This window comes from Panthera onca, chromosome B1, assembly GCF_046562875.1.
Source record: "Panthera onca isolate mPanOnc1 chromosome B1, mPanOnc1 haplotype 2, whole genome shotgun sequence".
NCBI classification, from domain to species: Eukaryota; Metazoa; Chordata; class Mammalia; order Carnivora; family Felidae; genus Panthera; species Panthera onca.
The window spans coordinates 121,309,891-121,328,521 of NC_138342.1; the positions used below are offsets into that span (position 1 = coordinate 121,309,891).

Genomic DNA, 18,631 nt, shown 5'->3' on the forward strand with positions numbered 1-18,631 from the left:
CGAGCTGTCAGCACAGAGCTCAATGCGGGGCTCGAACTCACGGACCTCGAGATCATGACCTGAGCTGAAGTCGGCCACTTAACCAACTGAGCCACCCAGGTGCCCCCATTATACATTTTTCAAACCATATAACATAAAACACAAAGAGTAAAACTTAATGTATGCAAGTTTTTAAAATAAATCATTTTGGAGATTAGGAGATCCAAAGAAGTAACATAGCCTGTGACAAAAGAATCTCAATGTATTACAAATGTATTGAAACAAATTCACTGAATGTGGTTGGGGGAAATGATGCTGACCTAAGTAACTTTGGAAACAAGTGGAGGCTGTAAGATTAAAGACAAAAGGAAGTCCAGTAAACACTGTATTATATAGTTCATAAAGTTATTTCTCATAGGGATATAAGTTAACAATTATGAAACAATATAAATGTATACTGGAACTGAACAACTAGACAAATGAATGGTAGATCATAGGAGCTGGGTTTCTCACTGGTGGAGTGGATGTGTACAGATAAGCAAGAGGAGAAGGTTAGAATGATTCATATGGTAATGGTTAGAGTTGGAGTCATCAGTAAGAAGTAATGTTGAGTTTAATATAGATAAAGATGCTTATACAGAGATTTGTGTGTGTGTGTGCACAGGTTAGTACAATTACATATTTCTTTACTATGCCAACAGAGAGAGTGTAAATGAAACAAACCTTCCCAGTACTCGTATCATGGTATCTAATGCCATTGTCCAATAAAAAGAACCTGGAATCCCTGGAGAAGTGGCTGATTCTAGGACTGAGACGGTAAGTATACAAGATCAACCTGGATCATCACATAGTGCCAAAAAGAATGAAAAAAAAAAACTAAGAAACCCCAAATTTATGGGCATATACCAAAAGGGCATTAGTAACCAAGTGTCAGAGCTCCTCTTGACCAAAGCTAGAACAATTTAAGCAATAAATAATGATGTATTGGGTTATAACCCAAAGTATAAATAATATCAATGAGTTCATAGAGATATAAATAAATGATTGAAAAAAATAAATGAAGGATAAGAAACATAGCCCAAATAATTTATATAAATACTCTGCCCTAAAGAAGGTCAAATGTAACTCTTCACTCAAGTGTAGACTGAGTACATTCACCTATTTCTAGAAAAAAAGGGCAGAGTGGGAAAAGAAACTTCACAGTGAAGAAACCTACTTTATCCAGGTGATCAAGGTTAGGTGATAAAATAATGTCCATAGTATGTACCTTCAATATGATATTTTAAAAATGGTACTTTACCTGTTATCTTCCTCCATCCAAAAAGCATAATCCCTATCTAATCATGAAAACATTAGACAAATCCAAATTGAGAGACAAAATACCTAACCAGACTCCTCAAAACTGTTAAGGTTCATCAGACAAGAAAAGAGAGAAACTGTCACAGTCAAGAGGACTCTAAGGATATTTGACAATGAAATGTAATGTGGTATCCTGGATGGGATTTTAAAAAAGGAAAAAGACATTGGATACCAACTAAGAAAATATGAGCAAAATATGAGCTTCAGCTAATAGAAATGTATCAATATTCCTTCATTAATTATATGAAAGTGCCACACTAATATAAAACATTAATTACAGGGGAAACTGTATGTAGGAGTATATAGGAACTTTCTGTACTATCTTCTACATTTTGATGTAATCCTAAAATCTATTAAAATAAATGCCAGGGTAAGGATGACTAGAAATCCCATATTCTGGGTTTCATTCCTATCCATATTACCAATTCATTTTATGACTTAAAACAATCAGCTGTTTTTTTAGTTTACACAAAACTAGGTGGGAATTACAATAGTCATTGACAAATATGTATCCAAACACTGATTTGGTTAAAAAAAAAAAACAAAAACAAAAACAACAACAACAAAAAAAAAACACCACTATGCTGTAAGAGATAATGACTCCTCTCCAGAGGAAAAAAAAATCTACTGTCAAGATGAGGGGGAGAAAAGACATACACATAAGAAGATAAATAGCAATATAAGAGAAAGCATGGTGAAAACGAAGTCAGTATACATGCTGTGTAAGTTCAGAAAGATTGATTAGACTTGAGCAATCAGAAAATGTGTCATGGACAAACAAGTACAAGATTCAGAAAGGAGGAAGGGAGAAAAGGCAGAGATGTGATGAACACAGAGAATAAAGCCATTCAGACAGGATGGAGGAAGACCCTAGGAATTAGATGGAAGCAACTGGACCACTTCTGACTGTGGAGAGTCTTAAAGCCAGCTTAAGAAATATGGATGTTATCCCCACTTGTGGTGTCCCCCAAAATGCTGACCCATGGGGCAGAAAGCACATTCATTATGACATGGTAGCCAATAAATGCTTGGTAAATGTAAAGCCCCAATTAATAACTTTAATAGTGTATCTTTATCCCATGAAGCTCAATATATTTCTGAAATACAATTTCACTTAAATTTTTACAATCCTTAAAAGTAGTAAACAAATGAGCTAAAAATGAGAATAAGAGAATAGAAAATACAGTTTCTAAAATAGATCTGAGACTAAAGTTTGAGTTTCCAGAGTGTTGTACAAGAGAGATTTTCTCTTCATGCATTTTCTGTTAGGTAACCCTTGAATGTTCTTTAAAATGCTGAAGGAATTGCAAAAGTCCTAATAGACATATTTTCAAAACTTGTGGGCCTGAAGAGAAAAGGAACACAAACTGGGGCAGAAAACTGATGTAACTAATTTGACTGAATATTAAACTGCCATATTATTTGAATATCTTATTTATATAAAATCTATTTCTATATGGTACAGAATGGAATAATATTTTAGACTGAGATCCTTTTTTCCCCCTCATATTACAAATAAACCCAGTTCGGGGGCTGCCCTATTTTCCTTTCTCTCTCTCTAAGTTTTTACTTAAATTCCTGTTAGTTAACATACATACAATGCAATATTACTTTCATGTGTACAATATAGTGACTCAACACATCCATACGACACCTGGTACTCATCACAACAAGTACATTCCTTAATCCTCACCAACTATTTAACCCATCCCTCTACCCACCTGCCCTCTGGTAACCATCAATTTGTTCCCTATAGTTAAGAGTCTGTTTCTTGGTTTACTTCTCCCTTTTTTCCCCTTTGCTTGTTTGTTTTGTTTCTTAAATCCCACATATAAGTGAAATCATATGGCATTTGTCTTTCTCTGACTGCCTTATTTCATTTAGCATAATACTCTCTGGCTCATCAACATCATCATTGCAAATGGCAAGATTTCATTCTTTTTATGACTGAGTAATATTCCATTATACACACACACACACACACACACACACACACACACGCACATCTTTTTCATCCATTCATCAGTCAGTGGACATTTGGGCTGTTTCCATAGTTTAACTATTATAGATAACACTGCTATAAACATTGGGGTGTATGTGCATGTATCCCTTTGAATTGTAGTTTTGTATTGTTTGGGTAAATACCTAGTAGTACAATTGCTGAATCATTGGATAGTTTTACTTCTCTTTTAAAAGCTTGAAAGGGGGGACACCTGGGTGGCTCAGTCGGTTAAGCGGCCGACTTCAGCTCAGGTCATGATCTCACGGTCCGTGAGTTCAAGCCCCGCGTCAGGCTCTGTGCTGACAGCTCAGAGCCTGGAGCCTGTTTCAGATTTTGTGTCTCCCTCTCTCTGACCCTCCCCTGTTCATGCTCTGTCTCTCCCTCTCTCAAAAATAAATAAAATGGTTAAAAATTTAAAAAAATAATAAAAATAAAGCTTGAAAGGGAAAAGTACAACATTGGAGTGGGCATACTAGTTGATGAGCACCATGCGTCATCCCAGTCCCATCTCCAACACCCAAAACTAACACCATTGCAAACTTTTAGAAACCTACCAACATTTCAATATGGTCTACATTAAAGAATAATTATCTATGGCCAATTTTCCAGGAGAATAAAATGGCTTCATATTAGAAAGAGATTATAACAGAAAGAATTAAACAATTAAAATGGTATTCTGTCTATGCTATTAGCACACTGCCCACTCAGATTCCAGGATGAATTTCACCACAGGTGTGTAGGAGGCAGCTGGCAAGGGGCAGACAGGATGGGGAGGAGTGATATAGAAGCTCAGGATCAGGATTCAGTCAGCCTATACCATGTTCTACCAGCAGTATGGCTCTTAACTTCTTCATAATTGAGTTCTAATCCAGTTACTAGTTTGATATCTTGCCCATGTCTTCTTACAAAAGAACTCCCTAGTACCTTGGCTCTCTGTATATACCCCCGAAGGATCAAGAATTGCCTTCTTTTTGCCTTCTCTCTCAGCTATACTTATTTCCAAAGCCACAACACCTCAGTAAAGTTTGGGCCCTTAGATTCAGACTCTTTCACTTAACAACCTACTTAACAAGCCACCATCGATGTGATCTTCCAAAACACTCATTTTCCATCCAGATGTTATCACATTGCCTCACACTGCCTTCTTACTGCTCATCAGCCCACTTCCAACAACTCTAGAATCCTAGTGTGGTTAACAGTAAACTCCAAAATAAACTTCAAATGTCAGGAACCAAGAGATAATTATTTAAAATTTGATTTCAAGGGTTTTTTTTTAATTTCTGAAACAAATATCGCTATAATGTCTCATATTTAACCCACTGGGTGTTGGTGTATATGTAATTTATTTTAATACATTTTATTATTCTCTTAGAAAATTGCTCTCCAATTGTCAAAACAATAGATGCAAGTTAGAGAACTTGGGTTGGGGTGGGAGACAGAAAAATACCAAGACTCTCATTTCTCAATTCATTTCTAAATGAATATTAACAATATGGATTACGTTGCAATAGTTTATCTTGATAACTTCACTTAGTATTTTATTATGAACATTTTCCCTGACATTAAAAATTCCTTGAAAAGTTTTTCAGGTGCTACATGATTTTATATCATATGAAAGTATGATCACTTATTTAATCATTTCCCCAAGGTCTTTTTCTTTTACCTTATGATACTGCTTTAAGGTGAGGTCAAATAGGGACACTGCTCAAGAAATCAAAAGCATTCCTATGGGGTCGGAAAAAGTAACAGACTCTTTGGCCATATCCTCATTGTGACTAGAATGGCAAATGTCATGAGAGACATCCTAAATGGAAAAATCACTCCACATCTAAGCACAGCAGCCTTTCCAAGGCACACAACATAAGCAGAAGGATGCTCTTCACATCATTGGTAAAGAGTTGATGTGACAACAATACCAACTTAATTCAAACATTACTATGACTTTCAAAACTCAAAATGAAGTGTCCAAGACATTCTTAGAAACACAAGGTAAAAACTCACCAAAGTTAATCTCAAAATGGATTGGGTCATGCAAGTTTTCTTTTTACCTTACACCTCTATACCCTAATTTTAACCCCATGACCAGACAGATATATGAGACCAAACCAAGAAGTTGGAAGATCTAACTTCTTTTCTGGCAAAATACTGATCTTCTAACTTTTTGACTATCCCAAGATGCCACGTGAAATAAAGAATGAATGGCAAAAGTGCTATAGAACCAGGAATAAGGCCAATAACACATGTCTGTTTTGTTAAACCCAAAGATTAAAAAACATGAGACACCCATATGGAGTGTTTTGCTTCTAGTAACAGCCCATCAGAAATGTAGCTCCCTGAAGAAAATAAGTTACCCTTTACAACACAGCTGAATTAATTAGGAACAAATCTGCCAAAAATCTACTAGACTGTAAGTTATGAAAGGCTGGGATGACTTATCCCATTCTTGTATTCCTAACACCTAGCCCCTTGTCTGCACCAGCACTAACCCACAGTAGAATCTCAGTTAATGTTCAACTGAACAAAGAAGCAGAACTGTAAGCTGTACATGTTCCAATGCAACTACTAATAGAACAAAAGCAATTAAGGGAAAAACAAATCAAACAATGTGTCTGTTGTAGCAGTTGGGGTTCAGGCCCTGCAAGTTAAAAAATGTATTTGTAAGGATTTCCTCAGAGGTCTTAGAGCTCTAGAATGACAGTAATACCAAGCACTCTAATCAACTGTGCCTAGAAAACTGTGATTCAAAAAGTCAAATAGAAAAAAACAAATTAAATAAATAATGTGCAGTGCTAAGCACAATGTATTTGTTACTAGGATTAATAAAACATTTTAGCAAGGTGGCTGAAAACAAAATCAATATACAAAAATCAATTGCACTTCTAAGCACTAGCAACAGGAGTTATGAAATGCAATAAAGATGCTACATTAAAGTAGCATAAAAAACACAAAGTAGTTAGGAATAAATATAATGAAATATATGCAATACCCTTATGAAAAAAATTAAAGTATCATTCAAAATGTTAAAGAAAACTAAATGGAAAAGAAGAAATTAAACAAGACTACTCTGCAAAATTCATGTGACTATCTCAACAGGTACAAAAAAAATCGTCTTAAATTCAACAACCTACACATGATAAAACCAAAGAAAACAGACGTAATTAAACATTTCTTAAACTTGATAACATGCTTAATGGTTAAACACTAAAGCAAATGCCATACTTAAAGAATTTTTTTGATGTAGTCTTTGAATCCAGAAACAAGACATATATAATTGTTACCATTGTTATTTAATGTTAAAAAATTGGATATAAGAACTGGAAAGAAAGAAGTAAAACTGTCAGTATGTCATTATGATCTTCTACATGGGAAACCATTAGGATCAACAGAAAAAACTGAATTAGCAAAGAGGTCCAGATATAGGTTAATGCAAAATTCAGAAACATTCCTAAATCACTATAACAAGCTACAAAATTTCATTAAAAAATAAGATACTACTCATTATATTGAAAAAAATTAACACTATCAAGAAATTAAGATAGTGAAAATTACAAAAAGCCTACAGAGAGCAAATTTGTAAACTCCCCTAAAAGACATTCATAAAGAATTGATTAAATGCATAATGTATTTATGAATGGAGAAAATTGCCGAAATCAATATTCCCCAAATTAAATTGATTTATAAATTCAATGTTAAGACTAACCAAAATTCCAGCTGTACTTTTTTAAGAACTTAATATATTTTTTTCATGATGTGTGTGTGTGTGTGTGTGTGTGTGTGTGTATCCCTGAACAGATACATCAAGTTAGAAAATAAAAGTAGGGGCACCTAGTGGCTCAGTCAGTTAAGCATCCAACTCTTCATTTCAACTCAGGTCATGATCTCAGGATTGTGAGATTGAGCCCTGTAGTGAGTCCCACATAGGGCTCTGTGCTGAGTATGGAACCTATTTGAGATTCTGTCTCCCTCTCTCTCTCTGCCCCTTCCTCCCCTTCTCTCTCCCCAGCACCCCCCCCAAAAAAAAAGAAAAAGAAGAAATGTCTTCCTATAACATTTTAGCACATAACATAAGACCATAGCAATAACAACTATATGCAACTATGAAGAAAAAAATTAAACAATGGAATAAATTTCCTCCTGATAGAGCTGAAAATAGTGCTCATCAGTGAGGAAAAGACATTGTATTACAGTTGATGTTAGGAAATCTAGCTCATTATATGATGAAAATCAATACTATATATCAATCCAATATTATGCACAAAGGTTTGAAACCTAAATATGAAATAGAAAACATGAAGCTTATACATATAAGAAAAAATTTTGTGAATTTAAGTAGATGAGGAAACAAAACTAAGACACAAAACTCAAACTATTAGGCAAAAAATGATGGATAACTGAGAAAATTAATAGACTAATACCAAATAGAAGTAATCAACATGTGGTATGTAAAGAATATAGGATAAAAAGCATTTCTGCAAATATAGACAACCAACCAGAAAGCACATGAAGATGTAGACAAGAACTTCATAGAAAGGGAAACTTGAATGGCTAACAAATATATGAAGATATGTTCATACTTATTAATTAGAACAAAATAAAAGCAGGTATTCAATTCAAGGTGGTAAGAAGGGCTGGGATGAGGGATGAATAGAAAAAATGAAAAATAAAACTAAATGAACAGATACCATGTTCATGGATTGAGAGGTTGTATGTCATATAGATGTCAATTCTACCCTAATTGATCTATAGAAACAATGCAATTACAGGTAAAGACTCAATGGGTTGGTGGTGGTGGTGTTGATTCTATCTATCCATCCATTCACCTACCTCCCTATTACAAGCTTATTCTAGAATGTGTCTATGGAAAAGCAAAAGACCAAGAATAGCCAAGACATTCCTAAAGGAATATCAATCAAGGTAGGTGGACATGTCTTACCAGATATCAAGACTTATTAGGTTTAAGGTATAAATAAAGTATTAAGTGTATCAAAATAAAGTTTAAGATGGTATGGATTAGGGATAGACAAACATGACAGGAGCTCTACAAAGGATCCAAAATTGAAGATATATGGAAGTGTCATTTATTACAGAACTGAACTGAAAGTTAATAGAAAAAGGAGGAATTTTTCCATAAAATGAGTTGAGAAAAACTGGGAAAAAATAGTGTAACAGTATATCTGTACTGATAAAATACACAAAAATAATTATATGTATATTAAATATAAACATAAAACATAAAACATTAAGAAGATAAGATTGAATATCTGGGACAGGAATAATTTCTTAAGTTTAACATAAAAAGCCCAAATCATAAAGGAAAATATTTATATGCCTAAATTGTGTTAAAAGTAAGAACTTCTGCCCACCAAAAAATGTCATAAAAAGAAATTGAAAATTCAAGCCACAAACTGGGAGATATTTGTAATTTTTTAAAATATTATCATAAAAATATAGAAAGCACATCTGGAAGTCAATCAGAAGTAACAAACAAGCTAATGAGAAAATGGCAGCACTTAACAAAAGAGGCAATAAAAATGGCTAAATATTTGAAAAATGTAATCTAGAAAACAAATTGGCATTAGGTAGTAGGATATAAGTATGTGCATATAATTTAAGATAGATATGTTAAAGAATGTTTCACAGAATATTCATTTACCATTCCCTGTATTGGCAAAAAAAATAATTCAGGAGTAAAATGGATAAATTCTGGAATACTCATTCTGTGGAATACCATGTAACAATGAAAATGGAATACTATGTAACTGCATGCATCAACAAAGATGAATTTTAAGAGAATAATGTTGAGTGAAAAAGCAAGCTACAGAAGAATGTATAATTTTATTTATAGAACTTGAAATGCATGAAAAACTAATATAGGTTTAGGGATAGAAACATATATAAAGAAAACTAGGAAGAAAAACTAGGAAGAAAAATCAAGACAATTATATCACAAAATACAAGCTACCTCTTAGGAAGCATAAACAGGATGACAATGGTACAAGCATCCAAGGAGCCTTGACAGTAATGGTTCTTTTTTTTTTTTTAATTTTTTAAAAATGTTTATTTATTTATTTTGAGAGACAGAGACAGAGCACAAGCAGGGGAGGAGCAGAGAGAGAGGGAGACACAGAATGTGAAGCAGGCTCCAGGCTCCGAGCTGTCCTCACAGAGCCCGACGCGGGGCTCAAACTCACAAACCGTGAGATCATGATGTGAGCCGAAGCCAGACGCTCAACCGACTGAGCCACCCAGGTGCCCCAGTAATGGTTCTCTTAATCTGAAGTGATAGGTATGCAAGAGATTGTTCTTCTTTCATTTTCTATAATATTATGCATAGTCTAATTATAAATCTTTTTTTGTTTGTTTTTGTACAATAGGTAAAAAACAAAACATACAAGAGAGCGCTGTCTGAAGTTCCTCTATTGTCCTTTGGCTGATAAATTGCTTTTTTTAAACCTTTCTTCTCAGGTTAAAAAATATATCAACATTTATTATAGCATATCTTGAAATAGTATCCTGTGTATACTAGGTGCTTAATAATTATTCATTATAATTATTATTATCATCAACACTATCATATCTGTTATTATCAACGCAACCACCAATGTGGCCAAAACAATCTATGGCTTCTCTCCTTACCCAGTGCTTTAATGCTTTCCCCAACCAACAAAAACGAATTGATGAATTATGCCTTTACTCAACTACCTTTTTAATCATATATATCCTGCTCTTGCTACAAATCTTTTTAAAACTTCCATAGTTCCTGCCTCCATTCAGTATGCCTCTTTTAGGCTTTCACTTCACTTAGATCATTATTTTCAATTTAAGAATATTGCAATGCTTCCACATTCATTCTATTTTTATATCCATTCCTCCCAAAGGAAGGCCCCTCATCTTTGAATTTGGTTTCAATATTCACATACAATGAATGTGAGCATCTTGAAGACGAGAGTCACATCTCATTGCTCTCTCTATCCCCAACATCTTGTTCCACATGATGAGCACATTTGTATATGCTCAAAAGATGTTTGGAGAAGGAATAATGAATAGTAAAATAAATAAACTAAGGATTATACAAACATGGAAGATTCTTGTTTAAGTTAAAGGACAAGGCAGTTATGTTTTGCCTCTCATTTGTTCTAAGAAAATAGTGTTGTTAAATTGAAAAAATAGCAACACAAAAGGCATAAATCTATAAAAGGAATAGGGGTTCAGTAGCCAAAATATTTCTTAAAAATCTTGAAAGGTGGGGAACCTGGGTGGCTCAGTCAGTTGAGCCTCTGACTCTTGATTTCGGCTCAGGTCATGATCTCATGGTGAGACTGAGCTCCACATCGGAGCTTAGTGGAAAAAGGATGCTAAACACAGAGGGTAAGTAAAAGACTGCCATAGCAAGGCTAAAGAGACGCCCACTCCCTGGTCAAGGTACAGAGGGCAGAGCCACCAGCAGCTTAACATTTATAACAAGGCCAAATAAAATAAAATAAAATAAAATAGTGAAATAAAATAAGATAAATATATATATAATACATATATATATATATATATATATATATATATATATATATATAGAGAGAGAGAGAGAGAGAGAGAGCAGCTCTTTCTGAAAATTTGAATAATTGCTACAGAAGCTAGATTATTGCTGTTGAAGTAGGCACTTATCTATTCTGGCATTTATGAGTTATTGACCTAAGAGGGAGCTTTCTGCTCATTTACCCTAGAATACAGACTATCAGTTTTTAAGACCTATCCATGTACAGAGAGTTTCTAATAAGTCTCTTTATTCAGGAGAAACCTGTGTGAAAAAAACAGATATACATGGCTGAGACAAAATGTGGAAAATAATATTAGATCCTTGCTGATACCATAAAAAATTATATATGTATTAAAGAGCTAAATATAAAAGACTAAATTATAAAATTTTAAGGTAAATTTAAATATAGATGACCTGTACTATTAAATATGAATAACAATTGGAAATAAAAAGACGTGTGGAAAAACAGCAGCAACATAAAAGAATGACAACAACAACAAAAAAAAAACTTTTAGACTAACTTCAGAGAAAAATAAATAGGAATTGAGATTATTTTCATCAATGATGTTCAAGAATACAAAAAGCTAGTATTTATTTAAGGATTACCACATGCCAAGTTCTGCTCTGAGAGCTTTACATGCTTAATCCAATTTAATCCTCCTAATATTCTTATAAAAGAGTAAAGATTTTTTTCCTTCCCTTAGATGTAAAACCCTAAATTAAAATAATTAAACATTTCTAATGTACACGATAAGTGACCAATCCAAAATGTGTACCTAGGCCCTCCCTCTCCAAAACTTATACTCTTAGCTTTATACTATAATGCCTTTGGAAACATAGCACCTATAAAACAAGAGTCTGTTGTAATAACCAAAGCACCAAAAAAGTTTCTACAAATGTTAATCAGGTTACCAAAAAGAAAACTGTTAGATAAAGTCAAGAAACTTTTCCAGAGCAAAGAGACAGTAAGAAAACAAAAGACCTATGAAACGAATGGGGGAGGGGGTGGAACTACATTTGAGTGCCTAAAGTTCTAGAAAGTGAAAACAAAAAAAGATGTGTTTTCACATGAGAAGAAATCATCAAAAATCCCAGCCCAAATAATAATAAAAGAAAAAAATCTAAATATACTTTCATGCCATTTTATAACCCCCAGCATAGAGAGAGTATCTTAAAATATGCTTTCAAAGTGACAAAAATGAAAACAAAATTCATGAAAAATAAATGACAATATGTCATTGTCCTAATTAAATGCTAGAAAATAAATTTAGAGCAATGCCTTCAAAGTTTAAGGAGAAAAAAATTGAACCTAGATTATATATTTTCAAATGTGGGGCAAAACAAATATATTTTCATATACTCATAAACTCAGTTATTTTTTTATCAATCCACCTTTCAGAAGAAATTGCTTGAGGATAGCTTCATCAAAACAAGAATGGTAATCAAGAAAGACAAAGATATAAGCAAGAACAACAATAACAGCAGAAATAAACCAGAAGCACAGTGAAAGAAAATCTTAAGACAACAGTGATGTAGCAAGCCTAGAAGGCAATTGGTTTTAATTGGAAGAGTAAGACACTGAACCACCAGTAAAAAAATCTCACAGAAAATGGAATAGATTTCAATCAATATAAAAAAATAAGTCAGAAGAGATCAGCACTGCGACTTACAAAAAAAAAAGTTCTTCAATATTACTAAAGGGAGGTAAAAAGGAGAAGGAGGAACACAGACATTAGGAAAAACAGAAAAAAAATCTACAGGAAAGCTATTTGTTACATACATAAGGCAAACCAAAATGTGGCATGATTTTGAGCAGTTAGTGGAAGATAATGTAACAGTACTACTCATTTGACCTTGATGCTAGATTGATTCAAGTAATGTAACAGGTGGGTAGCTGGGCCATGAGGAAGGAAAAGTAATCTTACTCATCATCTTTAGAACAGACATAGAGCTAACGTTTGAAAGAATTGATTATGGTTTCAGAATGGAACATAAATGCTATCTAGCAGATAGAGCTAACAGAAGTTGGAAGACAGAAAAAGTGTGGAGAGGAAGAGAGGTCTAATATCCTCCCAGTGCACAGCGAGGAATAAGGAGACCCCATCTAAAGACTAGGACACAGGAGTAGAGATTAAAGTGCATTATCAGAAGTTATACACATGCATAATTGAAGAACTTTTCTAAATTAGATAACTATTCAAAATTGAAAAGAAGGAGGGAATTGTGAGGAGGACATTATTTATATAAATGAGATAATCTGTCATATTTTACAGTGAGAAGTAGAAATAACATCTAATGCTGACTAATCAATTAGTGCTTAAATATTTGTTTAAAATTATAGCATTAACTAATAGAAGAGCCAAAATCAAAAATGGTTTAAATGATTAAAGTGTATCTGAGCAGGGGGTTGGGGACTGTGAGAGACCGGCTGGTGCTTTTCTTGATGAATCTGTTGGTACTTACTAGACTTTACCCATGTGCACATAACACACTGGTAATTTAAAATAAAAAAAAAATGAGTAATTAAAAAAAAAAACAACAAAACCAGGGCGCCTGGGTGGCTCAGTCGGCTGAGTGTCCGACTTTGGCTCAGGTCATGATCTCACGGTCTGTGGGTTCAAGCCCCACGCCTGGCTCTGTGCTGACAGCTCAGAGCCTGGAGCCTGCTTCAGATTCTGTGTCTCCCTCTCCCTCTGCCCCTCCCCCACTCATACTGTCTCTCTCTCAGAAATAAATAAACATTAAAAAAAATTAAAAAAAAAACACAATCGATCCTAAGACTAGGATCAATGCCCATTGAAATATCATCCTATAACATAAAGAAATTTTCAGATTCAACCTCTATTAAATGCTTTACAACCAATATTGCTTATAGATGCTACTTATAAAATCTCTTGATTCTCTTTTCCCCATGTATATTTCAGGATCACTTTCTACCCATTTGTATCTGAAATTCATTAGTCCCAATATATTTTAAATAGTCCCAATATATTTTAAATAATTATTTGCATTTTTTGCTGATTTTAAACATACATATAAAAAAGTATGTGCATCATGGAAAAAATGGGCAATTCTAAAAAATATATAGATCAAACAATCATAATCTACTTTTCAGAAACTAAATTGTACACCCGAAACTATTATTACACTGTATATTAACTAACTGGAATTTAACTAAACACTTAAAAAAAAAAAAACCTCGTTTAAATAGAAAAAAAAAAGGAAGCAGTTACTTTTGATACTTATCTTCAATTACCTTCACTGTTAAACATAACTAAAATCATAATACAATTAATGCTTTGCATTCTACTTACAAAAATAATATATAAAATTTTCCATGCTATTATTATTCAAATGTAATTTTTAAAATAAATGTTGATGGCGCGCCTGGGTGGCGCAGTCGGTTAAGCGTCCGACTTCGGCCAGGTCACGATCTCGCGGTCCGTGAGTTCGAGCCCCGCGTCAGGCTCTGGGCTGATGGCTCGGAGCCTGGAGCCTGTTTCCGATTCTGTGTCTCCCTCTCTCTCTGCCCCTCCCCCGTTCATGCTCTGTCTCTCTCTGTCCCAAAAATAAAATAAAAAATATATATATATTTAAAATAAATGTTGATGGATTATAAAAATAGTACATAACAGGGGCACCTGCGTTACTCAGTTGAGGCTCCAAGTCTTGATTCCAGTTCAGGTTATGATCCCAGCATTGTGGGACTGAGCCACAAGTGGGGCTCTGTGCTGAGCATGAAGCCTGCTTAGAATTCTCTCCCTATCCCTCTGCTCCCCTCCCCCACTCATGCTTGCTCTCTCTCTTAAAATTAAAAAAAAAAAAATAGTATATAACAAATATACAGAAGTTAGAAAATAGAGAAAAGCACAAAAAATAATGATCCTTTATAATTCTATAGTCTAGAGATACTCAGTTTTAATTCCTCCCACCTTTGCTCAGTATATACAGGGTGTGTTTTAACAATTACTCTAATCTATTGTAAGTGGAAGTTTGTTTCCTGCTTTTGTTTGTTTATCTTGAGAGAGAGAGTGAGTAGGGGAGGGGCAGAGAAAGAGGGAGAGAGAGAATCCCAAGCTCGCTCCGCACCATCAGTGCAGAGCCCGACATGGGGCTTGATCTCAGGAACCCTGAGATCATGACCTAAACCAAAATCAAGAGTCAGATGCTTAACTCACTGAGCCATCCAGGTGCCCTCCTGCTTTTTTCATGATAACAAAGACTATTCCCTTTGTACACCAACTTCTTCATAAATATTTTTGCATTTTATTATCGAATTGTAATTAATTCTTGTCCCATTATTAAATAGTATTAAATTCTTATCCTACTATTAAATATTCTTGTTCTTCTAATTTGTCAATCATTCAAATTGGAAATAATGATTCAATGAACCCATTTGTGCATAAAATCTTTTCCTCTTTTGGATTATTTTCATCATTTAAATTCCTAGAAGTACATATACCATCTCTAAGAGGAGTACAATAAATTTAGACTGTATAAAGATCATTCTGAGTACAATAATTGAAAAAGCATGTAATTTAGATGAAGGTGAAGTGATTCCTTGACTTATGTAAGATGTTGCTGCATAATTAAAAATGAAAAAAGAGTGGGGTGCATTCTTTTCACATGCCCTTAAAAATCAGTAAGAAAATACGATGCCTTTTAGGTTGAATGTACACACAGAAACCTTAGAAACAGCTATCTCCTTTCTCTCAAAAGTGAGTAATAATTTATACCAGGCAAACAAACAACTACTGGTTTCGTTCCTTTTATGGCCAATGTACCTCCATGGAAGGCAGTAGAGCAGGTAAAGATTCTCAGTCAACTATAAAGTTCCAGTGCTTATTTACAAGGCTGATAAAAGAGTTGCTTTAACAAATCATGCTTCCTCTCTGATCCTAATGACATCAACTTAAGAGAATGGTGATATAATGACAATTGGATCACTAGAAATTGCAGGATCATATTTTCAAGATATGACTGCCATTTATACGCAGATCTCTAAAGGGAAAGGAAGAGATCCACTGACTTCCATAGATCTCTTAGTGTTTTAATTTCTAAAGGCAAAACATTGATTACTTTTGTCACATTAGCTGGCATATGACCCTGAAAATACCATCGGATGTTAGTAATATGATATTTATATTTGTAGGAACTAGTATTAATTACCTAGATGTTAAATTCTGGGAGTCTCTGAATGCAAATGAAAACCACAATGAGATATCACCTCTTACCTGTCAGAAGGGCTAAAACCAAAAACATAAGAAACAGCAAAGGATGTGGAGAAAAAGGAACCCTCATGTACTATTGGTGGGAATGCAAAATGGTGGGACTACTACGGAAAACAGTATGAAGCTTCCTCAAAAAATTAAATACATGATGTACATTAAGTACATATTTGTCAGTACTTCCACTACTGGGTATTTACCCCAAGAATATAAAAACACTAATCTGAAAAGACATATGCACCCCTGTATTTATTTCAGCAATATTTACAATAGCAAGATATGAAAGCGACCCAACTCCATCAATAGATAAATGGATAAAGAATATGAGGTACCTATATACAACAGAATATTAGCCATAAAAAAGAATAAAATATTGTCATTTGCCACATGGACGGATCTAGAGAATATAATACTAAGTGAAGTAAGTCAGTCAGAAAAATACAATTAGCACATGATTTCACTCATATGTGTAATTTAAGAAACAAAACAAACAAAAAAAGGGACAAACAAAAAAACAGACCCTTAAACATAGAAAGCGAACTAGTGGTTACCAGAGGGGTGGGGGGTGGGGGAAAGGGTGAAATAGGTGAAGGGGATTAAGAGTACACTTATTGTGTTGAGCACTGAATAATGTACAGAATTGTTGAATCACTATATTGTACACCTGGAACTAATATACCACTATATGTTAATTATACTGAAATTGAAAAACAAATAATTTTTTTTAAGATTTAAAAAAAAAATTTTTAATGTTTATTTATTTTTGAGAGAGAGACAGAGTGTGAGTGGGGGAGGAGCAGAGAGAGAGGGAGACACAGAATCTGAAGCAGGCTCCAGGCTCTGAGCTGTCAGCACAGAGCCCGATGCTTGAACTCACAGACCGTGAGATCATGACCAGAGCTGAAGTCGGATACTTACCGACTGAGCCACCCAGGTGCCCCAAATAATTTCTTTTTTAATGTTGAGAGTCTCTCTTAGTATTTCCTCCTTAGTACTATGCATGAGATTTCTTAAATGCCCATTAGTGATTAAAGGTGTTTGCATAGTTGTGATGGCACAAGACAATGGAGAAAGTAAAAGACAGCAAATTATTCCACACTGGAAATAAGTTACCAAGTGAGTATTTGAGGGCCCAGAGTCTGTCGAGCAAGTCACTTTGAGAATCTGAATGATCCATATACCCAGAAAATAAATTTAATGAAGAACATGGTGGAGGAAAAATTGTACAGAAATAAAGATGGAAAGGTTGACCAGATACAGATAACAAAGGGCCTTGTACACCAGGTTAAAGTAGCAAAATATTATTGAGGGTATTTAAACATGAGATGTCATGATAAAGAACACTCTACCTGGAGAACAAGGAAAGAACTGATGAAGAAAAGAGGTTGTTGCAGTAATCTAGGCAAGAGATGATGATAATAGCCAAAATTAAGAATTAGAAGCTGGATGGTGTTATGGGCTAAACTGTATTCTCTTCAACTCTGTTGAAACTTTAACCCCCATTACCTCAGCATATGACTACATTTGGACATAGGGCCTTACAAAGGGGTGATTACATTAAAATGAGGCTGTTAGTGTAGGTCCTAATCTAATCTGGTGTTCTTACAAGAGAAATACAGACACACAGACAGACATCAAGGATGTGTGCATACAGATGTCCACCATAGGAAGACACAGCAAGAAGGTGGCAGTCTGCAAGCCAAGGAGAGAGGCCTCAACTCTGATATACCTTGATTTTGGGCCTCAAGCTTACAGAACCATGGGAAAATAAATTTCTCATTTTTAAGCCACTCAGTCTGTGATATTTTGTTACATCATACAGCAAATTAATAGAGATGGATATAAGAGAATGGATCTGAGAGATATTTAGAAGTCAAAAATTATAAAATTCAGTGACTAGACATGAGGTTTAATGAAGATGCAGAACCACAGTAACTCCACATAGTGGAGCCATTTTCCAAGGCAGGGACTCCAAGGGGAGGAACAGGATGGGCTAAAGGTCACAAGTTGAGCTATGGATCTGTTGAATTCTTCATAATTATGAGACATCCAAGTGAAAATATAATTATGGATTAGACAATTAGATATTTATGGATCTGGAAATCAGGAAGTTTGGCTGGAGAAATGGGGTGGGACTCATCAACATACAGATGAATGAAGACCTGTTGGAGACAAGAGAACCATTGCTTCAAGCTGGTGACTTTAAGATATGAGAATATAGAAATGAAACAGTATATATTCACAGACGGTTCTATCCTCCCCCAGCAAAGGTCACTAAGTGTTGCCTCTTAGCACTTGAGGCCAACACTTGAATGTCTACCCAGAACACATTACCCTTTTTTGAACAGGACCCTATTTTGGTTCAGGTTTCAAGCAGTAATGGGCCAAGCCCTAGGAAATAAATCATGATTGGTTCATGGAAATCATTGCAATCCACCTTCCCTTTGCCAGAGAATATTTAGTAGACATTTGACCTATTCATTTCCAGTGGCAAAATATCTGAAAAAAATTTTATTGATAAAAATAAAAGAA

The 18,631-nt window shown here is 34.5% G+C and overlaps 1 protein-coding gene across 4 annotated transcripts in view; it reads right to left on the bottom strand.

Annotated features, from left to right (window-relative positions):
* Positions 1-18,631, bottom strand: part of INPP4B (inositol polyphosphate-4-phosphatase type II B) — a 762,324-nt gene that overhangs the window by 697,071 nt on the left and 46,622 nt on the right. The window lies entirely within an intron of this gene.